General features: G+C 51.0%; 1 protein-coding gene across 1 annotated transcript in view; it reads left to right on the top strand.

Moving 5' to 3' along the window:
* Positions 1-487: 487 nt before the first annotated feature.
* The window catches only part of FAM163B (family with sequence similarity 163 member B), a 68,111-nt gene continuing 60,841 nt past the window's right edge, over positions 488-7,757 (top strand). The window contains exon 1 of the mRNA XM_032232742.1: positions 488-820. The gene's annotated coding sequence lies outside the window, so the exon portion shown is untranslated. The remainder of the gene's footprint in view (positions 821-7,757) is intronic.

The following is a 7,757-nucleotide window of genomic DNA, read 5'->3' as shown; positions in this document are numbered from 1 at the left end:
CTCTTGTGGGGTCTGGAGCGCAAGGCCGGCCAGACCGGGGCCGGGGCCCTGTTGGGGGAGGCGGACAAGAGCCGGCCTCCCCCCTTTCCCAGGGCGCAGCCGGAGCGCAACCTGTCCCTCGGCCAGAGAAGAGAGATGCCGAAGCGGCCCCGCTCCCCGGAGCCCCTCGTCCCGGAGCCTCCATCGGCAGGCACGACGGCGGCGCGGGACTGCGAGAAGCGGGGCGGCCTCGGTGCCGGCCAAGGGCAACCGTGCAAGGCTGCTGCTGCTGCTGCTGCTTGGCGGGGGATCTCCCGGGGCCGGCTTGCCGAGCGCGGGACCGGCCTTCCCCCTTCCCCGCGCCAGAAGCGGCACCTGCGGAGGCTGCTGGGCGCGCGCGGCTGAGGGGGCGGGTCCGCCGGGGGGTGCTGTCAGAGAAGCGACGACGCCCCCGCGGAGCCGCGTCGCGCGTGCGTGCCTCCTCCTGCTCCCCCTCCCCTCTCGCCGAGAACGGCGGCGCTCATCCTTCGCTCCCTCCCGTCGGCAGCGTCCGAGCCCGCCGCGCCGCTCTGCCCTTTAGCCGCGGCCGGAGGCGCCGCCGCGCGAGCCGCTGTTGCCGGCCCAGTACGACCCAGCTCTCCCAGGGCGGCAGGTGCGGGGGTGGCGCGGCTCCAGGCTCGGTCGCGACTGGCGGGCGGCTCTCCCGGGAAAGCAGTTCCCTGCCGGCCGCTTCCCTCGCTGCTCGATGCGCCCCCGGCGGAAGCCCCGGCCAGCGGCGGTGTGCGCCTGAAGCAGACGGGCAGCTGCGCCGGCGAGTCCCGCTCCCTTCCAGGCGTCGGAGGTAAGAGATGGACGGCGGCGCCTCCGTCCCGTCCCCCCCGCCCCGGTCTCTGGAGCGGAGCCTCCGCTGCGCCGCCGCCGTCGCCTCGGCTTTGCTGCCGCGGGCTCCGCTCCGGCCGCGCGTGACGGAGGGGACTTCAAACCTTTTCCCGGAGGAGCCGCGGCAGCGCTGCCGGTCGGCCAAGATGCGGGGCCGCCAGATGCGGCCCCCGCCGCTGCCCGAAACTGGAGCCGCCGAGGGAAGGAGTGGCTCGTGCGTTTCAAGCCGGAGCAGCCGCCCCAGCCCGCGGGAGCCGCTGCCCGGAGGGCGCTGGGGGGAGGAGGGGCCCGCGAGGCCGGAGAGCCGATGCCCAGCCCGGACCTGGCCTTTCCGGGTTGCGGGAGGAAGGGAGGGCGCCGGGCAGAGCAGCGGAGAAGTTCCGGGGCTGAAGGGATTCGGGAGCCCCGGCTTGGTCCGGAGCTGGGCAGAGAGTGGCCCGGACCGTGGCTCAGGCCGAGGGGCAACCGCCAAGCTCTTCGGAGGGAAGGAGGGAGGCTGAGTGACCGCCGCTTCTCTGCCTTGGAGCGAGTCAACCATCCATAGCCAAGACGGGCGCTGAGCGGAGAAAGTTGCTTCCTCCTCCCGGCGGCGGTTTCCCGGTCTTTATTCCTGACGCCCCGAAGAGAAAGGCCGCGGAAAGGAAGGATGCGAGAGGCGTCTAAAATCATGCGCCCCTCTCCCTGCCTAACTCCTCCGCCGGCCAAGGAGGGAGCTGGCTGGAAGCCGGTTCGGGAAAGGCCCAAGCTCTGCGGCCACAGGTGTGGGGACAGGCCTGTGCCTGCGGGGCTTGAAAGGGACTTCTGACTGGTACTTGGAGGACATTTGCTGGGCTGCAAGAGGGCTCCGGCTGACCTTGGCCTGCCCCAGCAGGCTCTGCTCCTTAGTAGGACTCTTCTTGGTCTCTCTGCTGGTGAGAAGCAGGGAAGGCCGAAGGACCACGGCCCAAATCCTGAAGCCCTGGAGGGGAACTGCAGTGGCCCTCGGGTGTAAAAGGAGGGTGAAGGAAGAAGCAGGCCCTGTCGGTGGCCGGAAGGGCTGTTGTGCCTCAATCCTCATGAGAGAAGGGCTTAAAGACCCCCACATACACACACACACCTGGGCAAGAGGGTCACCTGAGGGACTTCTGTGCACCCATTGTCTGCTGGGATTGTTCCTTGCAAGGTTTGCCTTTCCAGAGGCAGGAAAGGGGGGCAGATTCTCCACAGGGTGTCCAGAGACTGACCGGGCACACCTTTCAGGACAGAACAGGAGTAGGAATTGACCAGAGCTCACAGACAGCTTGTGCGCTTCTGGGAGGATGAAAAGGTGAGCAATTTTATTTGCAGGGTCAGAAGTTAGAAAATGTTTTAATCGAAGGCTACAGGAAGCCCAGTTCAGGGAAAGCAATAGCCTTTGTTTTGCTGGGGTGTGTGTGGGTGTGTACATTAGTTTCCCAAATGGATCCTTTTAGGGATGGGGGGGGGGGAGTAAACACCAGAGTCTGAGAATTCACTCATTTTTCATTCTGCATCTGCATTTTGATGGCCACCCACAAATCGTGGGCTGCGTGTTTGGTGCCTGCTCTCCAGATGATGCCAAGTGTGGGGAGGAGGCGGTGTGGCTGTGGGGTTAGGTTTTGTGTTGCTGTGCTTGTTAACAGCTGCAGCTCCTCCTCTCTTTATTCATCCTGGGGATTTGGGGGTCCTTGAGAGGGTCCTGCTTGCCACACCTTGTGTGCTTGTCTGTTGTGGGGGAGGAGGAGGCGTATGTGAGCTTTTACTTCTATTTTCGTGGACCCTGTCAAGTGGGGATAAGTAGAAGAGCCTGGATGGCTGGACTGTCCACAGGCAGGTAGTTTGGCTGCTAGTCCATTGTTTGGATCCACAAAAACATCTTACTATGCACTTTTTAAATCAAAGAAACAAAAGATCGGTGACAGCACAATAAAGAATGTGTATATATTGCAGTGATTAAGCTAAACATTAGGAAAGTTAGAAAAAAGAATTTGTGTAACATGAGCATAAAATCCCTTTGGCCCTTAAACTCAGGGAGGCCTTTTTGAAGCATCTTTAGATCATAAACCAGGTGATTTTCCTCTAATTCAGCCAGAAAGTAAGACCTAGAAACAGCAGCCAAGGTCACAGCTGAATGAACTCAGCCTTGTAATTTAGAAGGCTGAGTGAAGCATCTTTTGAACTCATGCTTCTCGGCCACCCACTCCTTTTCAATGTCTCTTCCATCCCAGAACTGTCCACCTCAGTTTTGGGGTCCAGAGCCGAGGTGGCGCAGTGGTTAGAGTGCAGTGCAGTACTGCAGCCACTTCAGCTGACTGTTACCAGCAGTTCAGCGGTTCAAATCTCACCGGCTCAAGGCTGACTCACCCTTCCATCCTTCCGAGATGGGTAAAATGAGGACCCAGACTGTGGGGGCAATATGCTGACTCTGTAAACCTCTTAGAGAGGGCTGAAAGCCCTATGAAGCAATATATAAGTCTAACTGCTATTGCTATTGCTATTGCAGCCAGAGCCACGACCCATTCCAGACCAGCTGTGGCAAGATGGTAGTCAGTCCAGTGCATTTCCATTATGTCATTGGAGCCAAACAAGCAAAATTTCAGGCTAAAATGCAAATTGTTGTTGCTAACCTATGATTTTCTGCTTTTTTTCTAGCTTCCAAGTTGGCTAATAACAATGAAAAGCATGAAACAATGCAAAATTAAAGCAATACACATTACAAATTAGAATCCTTGTTAAAACAATTTGCCCTTAAGAGCTTAGTGAAATAGAAATAGGTGTTCCTAAAACCTGAGAGACACAAAGAGATCCAAGGATCCCTCATGCCAGAATAGATTTCCTAAATGCGTGGGTATCTGGGGGTGGGGAGCCAAAGCAGGCTCCTTCTCACCTGTCCTTCTGTCATGTTCTGCCACATTTAGTGCCGGTTAAAAAGCAGAAATTTGTTTGCAAGGCTCATCTTGGTGCCAAGATTTCTTTGGTTAGTTGGCAGCCGAAGGAAAGGAGACCAGCCATCATTCCTTGCAGCAGCTTTGGAAAATTTGGTCTCTTTGATATCCCCAAAATAAAAGCCCACACACTCCTCCTTGCAGAATAGCACATACTGTCAAATGTGAGTGTCATGTATTTCAGAACTAAAATATTGACAGGCTTGTTCCAATCAAAATCTTCTGATAAAATTTTGAGTGTGTTTGAATGTAACGTTCAGATTACGGACTCCGTTGCTGTCACTGCCATATTTCAGTTGTTTAAGTTTCAGTAAAAAAAACTGCTTTAATTGATTTGTGTTGGAGGAGGGAGGGGAAATAAAGCAAACATATTTAATGTAATCCAAATATCACATTCAAAATTTTTTAAAAGTTGCTCTGGGTTCCAAATCAAAATGTTTTTTGAGTATTGGTTTCCCCCTGTTTAGTCTGCCTCTTTCTCTGACCAATGCTGGCTAAATCAGATCTCATGTTGGAGAGGGAAATGAAAAAAACAACTTATGACTTATCTGCTTCTCTTTCTGTCATTTGCAGCCCCTGGGGCTACTCGGTTTGAGCGCTCAGGGGAGCCCACAGCCAGTTAAATATAAAATAAGAAAAACAGTCAGAAAACAAATGATCAGTTTGAAATCTGGCGAAAGAGAAGCAGCCTCTGCTGGGACTGAGACAAGAGGGCAGGGACATGTTCCCTGGGCACCCAGGGAGCACCAATGCATGCAGAAGAGGTTGGATTCGGAGGGGGAGTCCTGAAAATGAATTCCCCTGAGCAATGGCCCCTTCCATTTTGGGTGGCCTTTGTGTGGGGTGTCCCGTGGCTGCTTTGCCACAAAGGGAGCAGATTCGGCATCCTGCTAACTTGCACACCATGCTGCTTCACCAGTGCAGGTTGTGCTGGAATAGTCTCTCAAATCTATTGAACCTTAGATGAGCATTGCATCCCCTCCCCCATTCAGCTCATACTCAACTCTTTTTGTTCTTTCCAACTTGGTGGGATAAAATCCAGAAGATCAGGCATCGATCCTGCCAGGAAGCATGGTGGAGAGCAGCCCAGATTGCACAGGTATATATATCCTTTGCTGCTACCTCCAAAGTCATCATAGAGGTAGTGTCTTTCAAGACCATTCCCACTGGCTACCTGGCCTTGGAGAACCCTCTGTGCAGTGGGGAGACCTCCAGAATTGCCCGCTTTTCCCATGAGGCTCCTGGGGAAACCCTCCTAGTTCAGACTTTGCCTTGGTCTCGTTTGTAAGGCCACACCTAGACAGTTTTGGTCACCACACTATAAAAAGAGGTTGAGACTCTAAAAAGAGTGCAGAGAAGAGCAACCAGGATGATGAGAGCTTAAATATTTATTTGTTTGTTTGTTTGTCAAAGAAACAAGTATGAAAACATATGGAAAAATGGCACAATTAAATGGATATAAATAAGCAAAACATAGCCATAAAGACATAAAAAGTACATATGGGACAGTAGGGTAGGGACAATAGGCACGCTGGTGCGCTTATGCACGCCCCCTTAGGAACCTCTTAAGAAACGCGTAAAGTCCACGGTAGACAGCTTAAGGCAAAAGGTATCGGGGTTAGAGGAACTAACAACAGGATCAGTTAGGGTATTCCACACATTTACTACTCTTGCTGAAATCGTTTTTTCTGCAATCAAGATTAGAACGGATTACATTTAGTAAATATACAAAGAACGGTTGCAGGAACTGGGCATGGCTAGTCTAGTAAGAGAAGGACCAGGGGGGACATGATAACAGTGTCCCAATATTTGAAGGGCTGGCACAGAGAGGAAGGGGTCAAGCTATTCTCAAGGTGCCAACAATGGATAGAAACTGATCAGGGAGAGCTTCAAGAAGGAGAAACTTTCTGACAGTGAGAGCAATCAACCCATGGAACAGACATTGCCTTCGGAAGTTGTGGGAGCTTCATCACTGGAAACTTTCAAGAAGAGACTGGACTGCCATTTGTTGGAGATGGTGTAGGGTCTCCTGTTTGGGCAGGGGGTTGGACTAGATGACCTACAAGGTCCCTTCCAACTCTGTTAATCTGTATCTGTGATGGACTATATTGTGTGTGTGTTGTGTCAGTGCTGTTGTAGTTGAGACAAGCATTACGGAGTGGTCCTCAAGGGAGCTGGGTCTTTGCATTTTTTGGGCCCCTTCAAGTCAGTGTTGATTCCTGGGACTGCCTGGACAAACTCACAGCAGTTTTCTTGGCAACCTTTTTTTGGAAATGGCTTCCCTTGCCTTCGTCCTAAGACTGAGATGTGCCTGAACCAAGGCACACAACTGGCTTTGTGCCTAAGGCAGAACTAGCCTTGTGTCTTAATGCCACCACCACCCCCTTTCTGGATCTCTGCATATTGGGTACAAAATATGATTCTTTCAGCCTTTGGCTTCAAGTAAGTTCTCTGAACTGATTAGTTCTATGGTCCATTCATTGGTTTTCTTGGCTATTCATGATATTCTCAGGAATTTTCTTTATCAGCAAAGTTTAAAAGCATCTGCATTCTATCTTGCTTCTTTGAAGTCCAATTTTAGCTTCCATAGAGCTTGTATTTTTGGTTTATTGTGCAGTGCACTTGAGTCCGTTTGGAAGTAGGTGGTGCCTAATTGAATAAATTAAAAAAATCCGAATATCTTTTCCAAAGTTACCCTACCAAGTCCTGGTCTGTAGCATATTTTTTGACTGCTGCTTCTTTTGTTGCTAATAGGTATCTGATTTCCTCCATTGCTGCCCACTGAATTGTTCTACGCATTTGCTGGCATAGTTTAGTTACCAATAAAAGAGAACATTTGTAGCTCAGGGTCGAAGGGTGGGGTCTTTGGTGCTCTCTGGGTTGTTTTCTTACAGACGTTTCATTACCAAAGTAGGAAACATCATCAATGCCAGTCCCTGAGGATGTTCACTAGTTTGGGTAATGAAATTCTGCAGGGAAACAACTGAATTGAGAGAACAGCAAGGACCCTCAGAATTTAGTTAGCACCTTTCTTGGTTCTTCTGCTGCTCCTTGAATTCCTGTGGGCTTCTGACTTTGTAACGGTCGGAGTGTTGCTCTAACTTTCTCTTCTAAACTTTCTTGTAAACAGGGAAGATCATCAGGAATCTTGGAGGTTGATATGTGCAGAATTTCATCTTTCAGCTTTGCTTGACGTTTTTCGAAGCGGTTCCCACCTGTAAGTTGGTGTCTTTTAGCACACCAGTTTGAGTATGGAGCCTCCTTCTGAGTTCAGAGAGCTTTGGAAAATGATCATGGTTTGTATGCGTCAGTTTCCATCTCAAGCCTTGTTCTAAGATGGCTTCTTCAGGCTTCTAACAGTCTGTTAAATGCTTTGCTAAACTTTTTTCCTTCTCCACATCTTGGTTTTATTCCACAGTTTTTCTGGTTCCTTAGCAGAAGGGTGGTATACAAATAAAGGGAAATACAATAGCAGGGAGACTTCAAAAGCGATTCCTTACTGGTAACGTTTGTTCAAGATCAAATTGTAGACGTTGGTTAGCTTCACTTGGATCTGCACATACGCAGTGGTGGGTGATGTGGTCCACAGGTAGCCTCTGGGCATGTCTTTGCTAATATAATTGAGCTTTTCCATCTCCTTGTCCCAATAATATGGTTAATGTGATTTCTGCGTGCGCCATCTGGTGAAATCCACGTCCACAGGCTTCTTAAGGCCTCTTTTTTACATACTCTCAGATTGTGCTGGAAGCTTTAAGATCTTTCCCCTTGAGAGGGTTTTGTTTAGCTTTTACACACATTATAATTGCTCCTGATTAGTAGAAGCTCATCTGTGATGAGTTTGTCTGTATTGAGACTCTGTGCATGTTCCAGGCCCAACTCTCCAGCGGTTCACAGCCGAGACAAGAGAAAAAGTGCTTGATGTGCTGTAGAGCCACTGAGGGCCTAGAATTCAAATAG

Source organism: Thamnophis elegans, chromosome 16 (assembly GCF_009769535.1).
Source record: "Thamnophis elegans isolate rThaEle1 chromosome 16, rThaEle1.pri, whole genome shotgun sequence".
Classification (NCBI taxonomy): domain Eukaryota; kingdom Metazoa; phylum Chordata; class Lepidosauria; order Squamata; family Colubridae; genus Thamnophis; species Thamnophis elegans.
The sequence above is the reverse complement of the archived record's forward strand: the minus strand, read 5'-3'. Positions and strand labels throughout refer to the sequence as shown.